Source organism: Mandrillus leucophaeus, unplaced genomic scaffold (assembly GCF_000951045.1).
Source record: "Mandrillus leucophaeus isolate KB7577 unplaced genomic scaffold, Mleu.le_1.0 Scaffold694, whole genome shotgun sequence".
Taxonomy (NCBI): Eukaryota; Metazoa; Chordata; class Mammalia; order Primates; family Cercopithecidae; genus Mandrillus; species Mandrillus leucophaeus.
The window spans coordinates 1,052,432-1,066,834 of NW_012107519.1; positions in this window are offsets into that span (position 1 = coordinate 1,052,432).

A 14,403-nucleotide genomic window follows, 5' to 3' on the forward strand; every position below is an offset into this window, starting at 1 on the left:
TTGGTTTATATCTGTAAATTGTATGTATAACCTTATTCAGAGATGACTTCAGAAGTCTAAATTGAGGCCATATTTGAAAGTGAGGGCTGGGTCTAGTGGCCCACTGGCCCCCACCCCACCCCACCCCACCTCAGCAGTGACAAGCCCTGCTTTTGATCTTTTACATCTGCTGCTTGTACCTTTTATGTGCCAGGCTCTCTGTGTACACTTTACATTACTTGGAAGCCTTGCAACAACCTGTGAGAAAGATATCATTGTTAGAGGGTGAAAAGATGACTGCTAATTCTTCCCCAAACTCCTTTCAGCAATGATGTCCTTTAAGGGGTCAGGGTGATCAGAAGTTTTGGGCCGAAAGGATAATGCATAATAAAGGCAGAGAGTGACATGAAATGAATCCCCTGTTGCCTGTCTACTTATAGTTAACCTTGCCTTCTCACCTGTGCTGCATGGAGACGCTCCCAGAAAGCCCTTTCTCAGGAACTGATTGTTTGCTTTTGTGTATCCTAGACTGCCCCAAATTGGAAGTATTTTCAAAACTATTTTCTGGAGGGGTGGGAGGAAAGCTATAACCCATGCCTTGCATGACAGCGTTACCTCCTAGCTACAAATTACTCATTTCAAACCCTGCATTAGGCGGATGCCACTTTGCCAGTGGGGTTCTTAGGTTCTTACTCTCCTCCATGTATATGCCCTTTATGTCTGTCAAGTTGGGTTTTGTTTTGTGACTATGTAAATCGGAGCCAAGGGAGTTTCTTTTTTCTCCATGGTTGGAACCACGGTGAGGCTTTCTCCACAATCCAGCACTTTATACACTTCTACACTGTGTGGGCAGAAAGCAAGGCGGAGGGAGCTCTTGAATGTACTTTTCACCTGGTTTAAACAAGAGCTTTGATTTTTTTCCTGTTCTTAATCATTATGGGGCTTGAAGTGAAAGCAGGATTCATAGAGTTGTTTTTTTGTTTTTTTTTTTTTAAACTTTGTTTTGGGCTATAGGATGCTTGGATTTTAACACTTAGATTATTGATAAAAGGATCCCACAGACTTCTAGCATATGGTAGAATGCTGATTTTATTTATTTATCATTTAGTTAGTTAGTTTAGGGAGGTTTTCTGTCTTTTTCTGATGCATCTCTGTATGTGGCTAATTACAAAAGCCAGCTAGATATTTTCTTCACCAGACGAGAGCTGGCTGGAAAAGACTTCTCCTCTCACATATTCATTTAGCTAACATTGACTGCGCCTCTACTACGTGCTTGTGTTTAGATCCGGGGATCCAAAGACAGATGAAACAAGGTCCTTGCCCTCCAGTGGCTCAAGGTCAAGGCGAGGGAGACATGAGAAAGTGAACATTAGCTAGGAGGGGACCCGCGAGCTACATTTTGAAGGGCAGGTAGCTTTAGCTAGGTGAAGAAGGTGGGGATAAGGTTTTTTTTTTTTTTTTTTTTAATAGACTTTATTTTTTAGGGAAATTTTAGATTTACACCAAAAATTGAGCATAAGGTAGAGAGAGTTCCCATACACCCTCTGACCCTACCAAGGTGTAGACTCCCCTATTAACTACAATTGTTACAATTGATGAACCTACAATGACACATCTTTGTGACCCAGAGTCCTTAGTTTACATTAGGATTCACTCCTGGTGTTGTACGTTCTGTAGGTTTGGACAAATATATAATGACATGTATCCCCCATTATAGTATCATACAGAGTAGTTTCACTGTGCTAAAAATCCTCTGTGCTCTGCCCACTCATCCCTTCCTCCTCCCTCAGCCCTGAAAACCACTGGTCTTTTGACTGTCTCTATAGGCTTGTCTTTTCCAGAATATTGTATAGTTGGGACCATACAGTATATAGCTTTTTCAGATGGACTTCTTTTACTTACTGATACGCATCTAAGGTTACTTCATGTTTTTTCATGGCTTGACAGCTAATTTCTCTTCAGCACTAAATAATATCCCATTCTCTGGAGGTACCACAGTGTATTAACCATTCACCTGCTGAAGGCCATCTTAGATTCTTCCAACTTTTGGCAGGGCTGGGTATTTTAAGCAGATATGCTAGGACTTGTAAGGGGGATGAGAACAAGGTCCTTTTGGAAACTTGTACTTGGTATACAGAGTAGGGGGAAGTTTTATGCACAGTAACAGAGAAGGCTCATCCATCATCTGGGGGACCAATCCCAAACCATGATGTGGATCCTGTCACTCTTCTACCATTATAATGTGTCATCTTGTAGAGCTTGCTTAGAAATAGATATAGGAAAATCTTACTTCATATAATTCACAAGTTTATTTGGTTAATTTTTAACATTACTTAAAAACAAAAAGCTTCCTTTAGGATGATTTTAAGTTATGGGTTATGTTACAAAAATTAAGTGAAGGGAAATAGTAACTGGTGGATTTGAGTAGTTTGGCCTTCTTATGACTCAAAGAATTGTTTGGTTTTGGTTTTTGGTGAGAGCTCCATTGCATACTTTGGACAGAAGCCCAACTTTGGAGGTGGTTGTTGTTGTTGGTGGTGGTAGTAATCTATCCAATTTAGCTGAACGCTGGTGAGCCACCCTCCATTTCGAAATAAACTAAATAACACGTGAGTCACTCTGAGAACATATTCTACAGCCTCATTAACAGGAAAACAATTACTGTTCCTGTTCATTACTTCATGAACTAAGTGGAGTTTACATGACAGATGCAATTATGCCTTTAGCATGCTTGTGATCAATCTGATCAATATTTCACTTAAATAATCTAAAGGCACCTTATTTTTTTTTTCCTTGACAGACTTTATTTTATCTCGTAATGTAACAAACTTTGTTTGATCTTGTGATATTCTCTCTTAAACACACTTGAATTATTCATGAGCTCCTTCAGTAACTGTGTCCCTGAGAAAGTCAGTTGTTTACAGCTTGGCGAAGTAGCATTTTATTTCCATTTACAAAGGCACTTTGAAAAGTATAAGGTGTGATGTAAATGCCGACTATTATTATTCTATAATTTTTTGCTCCTTCTCCCCCTTTTTTTTCAGGACAATGAAAAAATTCAATATGGGGATCCCTGTTTTATACTATTGAACTATTAAGAAATCACCTCATACAGGTGTTCATATGATTTGATTCAATAATCCCATAGCTAAGGATAGTTACTAAATAGATAAATTCACAGAAATAAGTCTCTTTACCATTCACTGCTTGGTCATAATGGTGTTACTTACAATAGGGGGAAACTCAACTCAACTTGTAAGCTAACAAAGTGGAAATTCCAAACATTTAACATGATGGAAATGCTTTAATAACCAAATGTAGGAGAAAATACTATGTTGGCATTTAATATGATGGTTTTGACAGTTGGCACAGAAAGTTGGAAAGAAGTTTAGGATAGATTGTATGAAAGAGCAGAATATGAATTGAGCCATGTACACAATCATATAGAATGGATAAGCCTATGGGAAAAATTATGACATTAGAATATAGGAGAAGGGAATTGGAAGATGGAATTTATTGTGCTATTCTTTTACTGAAATGTTTCTTAATATTGATGTGATACCTTGTCAATGATTTTAAAATTAATGCCTTGTAGGCCCTTAATCTAAAAAGTGCCCACAAAATTTCATACTTGTGGCAACCTTTAAAAGAAGCTAATTGCTTTGGGGTGACCAAAGGCATCATCACATTCAGAGCATATTTGTTAGATATCATTGGTTTGTGGAGGAGGATCATCAATACTTGCCCTCTAGTGGCTTAAAGTTGTAAACAAGCAATTTTGGCTTAGTTTTTGGTTGCTATTGCGAACGGTCTTGTTTGTGAGGATAAAACTGATATGGTTTGGATCTGTGTCCCCGCCAAATCTCGCGTTGAATTGTAGTCCCCAGTGTTGGAGGTAGGGCCTGGTGGGAGGTGATTGGATCATGCGGGTGGATTTCTCATGAGTGACTTAGCACCATCCTTTGGTACTGTTTTCAGTAGTGAGTGAGTTCTCAGGAGATCTGGTCATTTAAAAGTGTGTGGCACCTCCCGCTCCTTTCTCTTGCTGCTCCGGCCCTATCTGTTCCCTCTGGGCCTTCCACCATGATTGTAAGTTTCCCCAAGCTTTCCCAGAAGGTGAACAGATGCCAACATCATGCTTTCTGTACAGCCTGCAGAACCGTAAGCCAATTAAACCTTGTTTCTTTATAAACTACGCAATCTCAGGTGTTTCTTTTACTTTACTTTTCTTTTTTTTTTGAGACTGAGTCTCGCTCTGTAGCCCAGACTGGAGTGCAGTGGTACAATCTCAGCTCACTGCAACCTCTGCCTCCTGGGTTCGGGCGATTGTCCTGCCTCAGCCTCCCAAGTAGCTGGGGTTACAGGTGCCCGCCACCACACACGGCTGATTTTTGTATTTTTAGTAGAGATGGGATTTCGCCATGTTGGTCAGGCTGTTCTCAAACTCTTGACCTCAGGTGATTCATTAGACTTGGCCTCCCAAAGTTCTGGGATTACAGGTGTGAGCCACTGTGCCCAGCCTAGGTACTTCTTTATAGCAATATGAGAACAGACTAATATAAAACTTACTGTAAAATGAAAACTCACATGGAGTATGTCTAAAAAGCACCATATGGTCAGTGCCTCCTACCCTAAACCTGCCCGTTGTAGCTTTTTTACCCACATTTCTGAGGGCAGAGCAGCATAGACATTGGGAACCTGGCCTCTGCAATGAAAAGAACTGGCTACATGAACTGAGGTTCTGCCACGCACCCACCTGCTTGGTGACCTTGGGCACATTCTATCATTTTGCTTTCCTCATCTACTAAAGGGAGGTAATAATAATGCTACACATGCTACATGGCATGTAAAGTGCTACCATCATTACTACTTTTCCATCACTGATTCTAAAGCTCTAGTGCTGATCTTGGTGCTGGGAATGAGCAGAGAAATTTAAGAGGTATAGGCTTGTAATGGGATTTTCAACTGCTTAAGGAGATAAGATATATTTCCATGCAATAATTGTGAAAATACATAGTAAATGCTATAGGAGTAATAAAATTATATATTATTGCTTCTAAGGTAGTATTTTTCACATTTTATGTCTATATTATTGGGATGCATCTAATAAGTGATAATGATTTACTATTTGGCAGCCTAATTGGCAGCATCTTTTCGTTTTTAGTGGTATATAAAATAGTGGTACATCTTAAACTGATGATGTCTCAGATTCAGTAAAATGTGGTAGTTAATACATACATTACGTTTAAAAAATATTTGTCAAGGACTGGGTAAAGGGTAAAATGAGTTATAAGCTTATCAAAAATAATCCTCAGAATAAGTTCTGTGAATTTGGGAAATGGGAAAACCATGGGAGAAATTATCAGTGAATTTTAAGGCAGTGAGGTTATAAAGGATTCCGAAGGTCTGACTCGAACTAAGTTGCTCAATAAGGAGAACAGATTTGGATAAGCTGAAAGAAGAGGGGTAGGGATTCCAGGAACAGTTGCTGTCAGTGAGTTGTGCTTGGGTTATTCATTCCGTAGTAGATTCTCTCCCATCCTTACTGAATTTTTTTTAAAGGGAGGACTTGGGACAGCTTTTCTTTAGTCTAATATCTTCTCTCATCTATTTTGCTTTTTTTTTTTTTTTTTGATACAGAGTCTTACTCTGGAGAGCAGTGGCGAGATCTCGGCTCACCTTCACCTCCTGGGTTCAAGCAATTCTCCCAACTCAGTCTCCCAAGTAGGTAAGCTGGGAGAATCAGGCTACTACCAGTGCACACCAGCACGTCTGGCTCATTTTTGTAGTTTTTGGTAGAGACAGGGTTTACTATGTTGGCCAGGCTGGTCTCAACTCCTGACCTCAAGTGATCCACCCACTTCGGCCTCCAAAGTGTTGGGATTACAGGCGTAAGCCACCGCATCCAGCCTATTTTGCTTTGAATTTTAATTGCTTTAAGCAAGTTTTATTGTTATAATTGTTTTGTTTTGTTTTGATTGTTAAATGTAGCCACCACTGACATTTTAGGCTGGATAGTTCTTTGTTATAGGGGGCTTTGCTGGCATTGTGGGATGTGTCGCCTCCTCCCTGGTCTTTACCTACTGGATGCTGGTAGCACCTTCCAGTTGTGACAACTGAAAGTCTCCAGACATTGCCAAATGTTCCCTGGGGCAGGGAGTGGGGGTGCAAAATTGTCCCCAGTTGAGAAGCACTGGCTTAAAGAAAACAGCGCACCTGCCATTTTTTTTCTCTCCCCCTCTCTCTCTTGCTCTCATTCTTATTCTCTGTGTTAAGCAAGAAAAATCTAGCATTTTTTTTTTTTTACAACTTTAGAATTTGTTTTTTACAACTCTTCTATCCTGGTATTGAAGTCTTGCCAGTGGACCACAATGATGCCTTTGTAAGTCTAAAAAGCACCCGCTCATTTGCCAGTTTACCATTAATTCTTAAGTGTGATGAGGTTAGGGGGATTGGTGCCCCAGGGAGTATATTTTAAAAAATTATTATTTTGAATAATTTTAGATTTGCAGAAGAGTTGCAAAGATGGTACAGAATGTCCCCACATACCTTTCTTCCCCTCTAATGTTGGCATCTTGCATAATAACTGGCCCATTTATCAAAACTAAGATCTTAGCATTGATTGATACAATACTATTAGGTAGACTGTAGTCTTTATTGGGATTTCTTCAGTTTTTCAAAAAATGTCCTACTCTGTTCCAAGATTCAACCTAGGATGCCTCATTGCATTTAGAAGGAGCATAGTTTTTTTTTAATGGAAAGAATATAGAATGTATTCCTGGAAAACTGCTGATTCTCAGAGAAAATCTAAAAAACATTTGCTGTAAAAAGAAATGTGAGCCACATGGACACAGGTAGAATAAATGACAGTGAGCAGACTTTTCTAAGTAGGGGCCTATCCCCATTAGCACTCACTGAGCTAAAAAGTTCCCCTATTTCTGCTTAAAATCAAAATCTTTAGCTGGAATTGACACTCTCTGAGGCAAAAACAACTATACTAGTACATATTTTTCAAATATCTGATAAATAAACTGAAGGCGGCTTTTGTCTTGACTCTCAGTCTAAGCTATCCTCATTACACATTTTTTCTACAAATGATCAATGCTAATAGACTGAACCAAAGGTACAGTCCCAAATGCTGTTTCATTTTTAGGGCAAGCTGAATGGTTCTTTTCCAATTCTGGCTGACAAATACAGCATGAACACAAAGCAACATGGAAAAGATATAATCTATTGAACCTGGTAAATGTGAGTTGTAAGTAATTGCAGTTTCTTCTTAGTCTCATTTGCTGCTCAACCATTTCTCATTATGTGATCCTTTAAAGTCAACCTGATTCAGGAGCAGATCAATACTAGGGAAACCCTTTTGTCTTCTTTTAGGGCATAAAATTTAAAAGATGCTTAAGTCAATATTCCTTTTAATAATGTGTCTTACGGAAATGCCCGGGTCCCCTTTCTTGTTATATAATTAATTGAGCTGCCTGCCACCCACAAGGTGTAGTCGTTGCCTCCCATAACTCTCCTTTGGCCTAATTGCCATTCTGTTTTCAGTTCTATTTGTCTTTAGATATTTCTCCCCCCGCCACCACCAATAGTGTTGGGCATGCTTTGTACTTAGTTTTATCTTGCTGTGCTTTTGCTTCTAAATGTCAGCATAATTTTTCTGCCTTATAATATTGGAGATGTTATAACCATCCATCAGCCCAATAGAAGAGCAGAAAAGATTAGGTATCATTTATCTGTATTGGTTGTTCATTGTAATGACCCAGTGGACAACATGAACAGATAATCTGTTGCTTTGATGGAAACTAATTATTCTTAAGCATGACAGCATCGAAATAGCTTTTGTGACATTGTTTTTAAAAATGACGGCTACCTAGTCATTATTAGTGCAAGCTGAGGTTCAGTCGTGTTCTCTGATGATTTCCCTACATAAGCAACACTACAGCTGGGACTTTTTATTGCTGCTTCACAGGAAAAATTGAACTAAAATTCAAGAAGTTTAAAATTTCAATTGACATTCAGATACAAGGACTATCCAAAAAAATTTCCTAATGTGAAATCATTTACCTCTTCCTAAAGTAAAAGTATAATTAGAAGGTAATTTTGCTAGCTGGGATTAATATAGCTTGATTTTTATTTTGTTGCTGGATTACCAGCATAAAATCACCAGGAGGTTTGGAGAATACAGTCACCATGAATTAAAATATATTTCATGTAGAATTTCCTAAATAAAAGCATGGCTCTATGATTAATTTTTTAAATATAACTTATCTGTATAGATGGGAAAGTTTTATTTATATTTATATGCAAACTTCAATAAAAACCTTAGAATACTGATATATTTAGATTGCTATATACTATTCCTAAAACACTTTAGAAGCTTAATTCATATTCTGAGATCGTATTTGTATTACTGACACTACTAATAACCGAGTCAAGATTTATGTATTATTATTACTGGGCCATAGTAGAGATGCAGCTTCACTGTGTCTTAGTTTGAGAACAGAAGCAAATTAGCTTCACATGCCAATTATTTCCCTTTGTTATGACAGGTTTTGCAAAAGTTTTGGGGATGCTTTAGGTGACAATAGATCATGGATAATATATTGAAATGTATGAAATAAGCTTATAATTGCACAAGTAACATTTACTGTAAAAAAAATTCTTTCTGTAAAAAATTTAAACCAACTGAAGTAGGTAGAAAAAAAAAGGAAAGTGTCCTTTTGCCTTCTACTTAATCTTGTTTCCTTAATCCCATTTCTTTCCTAAGAGGGTTGCTAACAATTTGGTGCAAATCTTCAATTTTTTTTCATGTACTTATGTACATGTACACACACTCAGACTCTCTCCTCTCTCTCTCTCTCTCTCTCTCTCACACACACACACACACACACAAACATGCCCATCTATGGATTTTTTTTTTTTTTTTTTGAGACAGAGTATTGCTCTGTCGCCCAGGCTGGAGTGCTCTGGGCTCACTGCAACATCCGCCTCCAGGGTTCAAGCGATTCTCCTGCCTCAGCCTCCCAATAGCTGGGACTACAGGCATGTGCCACCACAGCCAGCTGATTTTTGTATTTTTAGTAGAGACAGGGTTTCATCATGTTGGCCAGGCTGGCCTCAAACTCCTGACCTCAAATGATCCACCAGCCTCAGCCTCCCAAAGTGCTGGGATTACAAGTGTGAGCCACCACTCCCGGCCTATTTTATGGATATTCTATAGACTCTTCTGTACTTCTTTTCACTTAAAAATATGTTTTGGATATCTTTTCAAGTACATATATATGGCTTTCCTTTTTGAAAACTGGTCATGTCTATTTTTAACCATTAAATCATTCAAGTACATAAATATATAGCTCTCCTTTTTGAAAACTGATCATGTCTATTTTTAGCCATTAAGTCATTCTATGAAATAAGGTTTGCTCTTTTCTATCATCCTCATCCTTTATTTTAAGAAGTCCTCTCTAGGTAAATTGGAGGAAAATCTCAATTTGAGCCCTAGCTGTTTAAGTGGTTGACTTGGGTCGATCACTTCTGAGCCAACACAAAGATGAAACTCATCCCGTGGTTAGAGAGGATGTGAGCCCCTGGTTAGGAGGCAGTGTAGGTGGGAGATTTGGCTCTGGATTCAGTTCTGACACAAAGGATCAAGTCACCCCTCTGGGCTTCAGGTTCTCAACTTGAAAATGGGAGCCAGGATGGAGCAGACTAGATTTGCTTTTGTTGCTGTCCAGATCTTACATTCTCTATTTCTGTTTTCAGAACTAACTGCTGTGTTTTGACTCAGGATAATTCTTCTGTGATTAGTAATAATTGTATGCTAGTAACAGGCAGCCAAAATTTAAAGTATAGATAGACTCAGGTCTACTTTTAAGAGCGGTGGGCATATGCGTTTGAATTTAAAAATACTGCTTGAAATGGCCTCTGTCACCACCAAGTTATGGTAGTGCTAATCAACAGGGAGAGGAACAGCTTACTCTTCTTGTTTCACCTCGCAAATCTTCATCAGAAGACTTCCTTGTTATTACAGACCTCTGAAGATCACTCTAGATATACTCTCAACTATCATTTGTAACATGTAGTTAGCTTTTGAATCTATGCTGTGCAGATGATGCTCATCAACTGGTGGCTTTTTTTTTTTTTTAAATCACATTCACTTTTAGAATGATGGATTCAAACACCATTATAGTAATGATACCTGCAGGTAACATGAATAAGCACTTACTATGTTCTAAGCCCTTTAAAAGTCACTCACAGCCAGACACGGTGGCTCACACCTGTAATCCCAGCACTTTGGGAGGCCGAGACAGGTGAATTGTTTGAGCTCAGGAGTTCGAGACCAGCCTGGGCAACATGGTGAAAGCCTTTCTCTATTAAAAAAAAATAAAAATAAAAATAAAATAGAAGTAATTCACAAAAACCATATAAAATAATTTACAAATGAGGGTACCGAAACTCAGAGAAGACAGTGACTTGTCCAAAGGCATAGAGTAAGTGATAAGGCTGGGATGGAAGGGAGGAGTTAACTGAATAGTTATATAGTTATGACTGAAAATTTACCTAGTACTTAATATGGTGACATATCTGTGTGTGTGCAGATAGTAAATGCTGGTGCTTCTCATTCCTGGGATGGTGCTGTGAGGAGATGTGACTTGAAATGGTCCCCTTTTCTCAGGCAAGCTCACGGAGCTGCCTATTGAAGTCAGTCCTTCAAAAAATAGATAAACAAAGCAATGCCTTATATTCTTTCTACAGCTACAGATCATTTACTCTGACTTTTACAAAGCCCTTGCCCTGGCAGACAAGCCCTGGTGTTGGAATCTGCAAAGTTGATGATTAGTCGAAACAGTCTGGACTTCATCCACAGGACATCTTGTAGCACAATCAAGTGCCACTTCATCATGCCTGGTGACAGTTTTGCTGCTAAGTCTCAGTCAGGAGCGGGGAGCCAGGGAACAGCTCAGCAGCTAATTAGACAAGGCAACGTACAAGGCAAGTACATGCCTTCTTCAATAGGCTGGAGTGGTGGACGTGTCAAACAGATCTGTCTTGCCCTCTGTGCTTTATACCCATTACTGTACCTGGTTGAACATTAACACGTGGAAATCTGCTGATTTTTTCCAATATCCTGGCCCATGCAGAGAAGGAACTGAAAAGGAACTGTATGTCTGAAAGGTAGTTCCATGCTTCATTATCTCTAAAGGCATCAATCTTAAACTCATTGTTAAAGAAGCATCACAAGATGTGGAAATGCGGTGTTCAGACCTTTTAGTGTCTCTGGCTATGATTTCCTCCCTTCCTTGTGATGTTTGTTTTGAAAAAAAGTCTAAGATGTTAAAAAAAAAAAAAGAAAAGAAAAAGATTTTCCTGTTGAGACAAAAGCCAAGAAATTGCATGTGTTTCCTTCACTTTTGCTTCTCTGCCTCCTAAAAGATTAAGGTTAAAGAGAAAATCTGAGATTTGTGGGTGTGCTTTTCAAAAGTTGTCAAAATATAAAGGCAGATACTCCAAAAACTTTGTAAACAAATACCTGGAAATATAAAGACAATATCAGAGTATATCTAAGCATGCAACTGCAGCAGCTACAACAACACAAAGATAATTATTTTACATCAGGACAAAATACATTAATTTTTTATCTTTTTTTTTTTTTTTTTTGAGACAGGGCCTCACTGTGTTGCCCAGGTTGGAGTGCAGTGGTACAATCACAACTCACTGCAGCCTCAGTCTCCTGGGATCAGCTGGTTCTGCCACCTCGGCCTCCCAGGTAGCTGGGATTATAGGCATGCATCACCATACTTGGCTAATTTTTTGTATTTTTAGTAGAGACAGAGTTTTGCCACATTGCCCGGGCTGGTCTCAAACTCCTGGACTCAAGTGATCTGCCCACCTTGGCCTCCCAAAGTGCTGGGATTATAAGCGTGAGTCACTGTGCTCAACCCAGAATATATTCTTGACCACTTAAGCAATGAAATCTATACGGTGTGTCATTCCTTAAAGATGTCGTTATGAGTGTGGTGGTGTGTGTGTGTTTTCATCAGAAAACCTCAAGTCAGTTACCACTAGCTGTGGTAGGAGAAGCAGAGGATGCTGAAACTTGAAGGAGACTCTCATAGTCACCTCGTTTAATCCCTTCACAGAGGAGAAAACTGAATGCCAGAGAAGACATATTCATTGCCACTGCTCTTTCCTGGCTCAGGGCTCACTGCTCTTTCTATACCACCATGGTCTCACGCTATAGAATTTGGGAGGTAGAACCCCTTTGTCATAGGCTCAGACACTTGGGACCAAATCTACCCCAGATTTTGAGAGCTAGAAATGGTGGCTACAAGAGATTACTCCAGCCTTCCGCTTACAGTCTGCCTTTCCATTCACAATGATTTAATTGTGTATTTTTGGGTGAGATACTATCATCTTCTGATTGAGTAATTTCAGAGGAAAAAATGTATTCAGCAGTGAGTCATGATGTGCTTATGCTGATTTGTATACCTCTCCTCTGTGTAGCACAGTAGACCCTGCCAATCACAAGCAAGGAGCAGTGTGGTTAGATAAGAAGCCCGGATCCAATGCTTAGTGAACATGAATACAATAATAGTAATAATAATAATAATGATAATAATGTGGTAGTTTGTTGTCTCTGGAGCTAAGTAGCTATTGTGATATGCCATCCAAGAATAGATTCCAAAATGTATGAGCATGACTGACAAGGGATAGTCTTCTTTTTATTCTTTTTAGCTTGGTAAATATATTCTCTAATCAAATGATAGTATCATCAGAATAGCTAAGGATAAAAACCACATTGATGATGAAAACTGGAGACTTGGATCTTAGATCTGCTTTCCTGATGAGTTAGCTTTTTTCTAATCACCCCCAAACACTGAATCTCTTTGGGCCTCAATTCCTTCGGATGTAAAAGGAGTGGACTGAAGCAGGCTTTATGTTGAAGGAGATATCTATGCCTAATGTTGAATGATCTTTGGAGTTTAAATTTCAATATTACTGCTATGAAATAGTCTTTCATTGTTTGGTTGACTTGTCTTTGTATGTCTGGGATTCAACTCAATGTGGGCTAGACTCCCCACCAGGACATACTTTTTTTTTTTTTTTTAAAATAGAAGTGTGCTGTAAGGAAACAAATTTTAGGCTGAGTGCGGTGGCTCACGCCTGTAATCCCAGCATTTTGGGAGGCTGGGGCGGGAGGATCACCTGAGGTCAGGAGTTTAAGACCAGCCTGACCAACATGGTGAAACCCCATCTCTACTAAAAATACAAAAATTAGCTGGGTGTGGTGGCGGGTGCCTGTAATCCCAGCTACTCAGGAGGCTAAGGCAGGAGAATCACTTGAACTTGGGAGGTGGAGGTTGCAGTAAGCCGAGATCGTGCCATTGCATTCCAGCCTAGGCGAGAGAGCAAGACTGTGTCTCAAAAAAACTAAATAAATAAAAAATAAAAGAGAAAACAAATTCTAGCTTTATGAACCTAAAGTTGTGTGCTGAATTTAGATTTAGCCAAAATGAAGGGCTATGAGCAGAGGGTAACAGGTGAAGGCTGAGGGCTGGGGGTTTGGGGGTGGGAGAGAGAGATGGGAAATAAAAGCCAAGAAACCAAACTAATTACCCTCTCAGGACCTGAAAGCAGAAGTTGCACACAGGTTTTATGTTTCGGTTTTTTTGTTTGTTTTTTGGTCCATAGAGTGTTCATTGGAACCATGTTGCTTAAAATAGCAAACAACAACAACAACAACAAAACCAAAGTAAATTGCCAACATGGACATACCCAAATTTTTGGCTTCTCTTGAAATGTCAGAGAGAACCCTGGGTCCTGAATTCCAGCATGCCAGCAAACTGCTGGAGGTATGCAGTGGCTACCACCTTTAGATGGGCTTATTGCTCTCCTGTTTTCCACAGTCCCTGCCACTCCCTACTGCCCACATTAAGGCCTAGCGTCATTTGCCATTTATCACTGAATTTGGAATGCTATTTTTGTGTAGTAGAGTTAAGGTAAAAACAATCTATTTCTTATATTCATGTCTTCATTAAAAGTGGGAAAATAAAGCTAGACTGAGTGGGATGTGTGCTTCTCACACCCAGCCTGCTATATGTGTTGATGTTATATGCTTTTCTCCTGTAAATATCTGTGTTTTCAAGCCCTGTCCTAGCTTAAGCTCTGTCCCTGATTTAAGCAATAAAGAAAATAATATCCAACTAAACTAGGGAAGCATAAAATATAAAATATTATCCCAAATCCTCTTCCTACCCCACTATATGTTCAATCTGATTGTGGCTCCTAAACCAATTTGAAGCAATCAGGGCTAGGACTGTGAGGTTCTTCTCTGTTTTGTAAGTAGGGGCTGGGGGAGAAAGTGCAGGTAAGACTGATGTGGGAGTGGAGATTCTTCCTCCGGCCTCTCTGTTGTGGAAG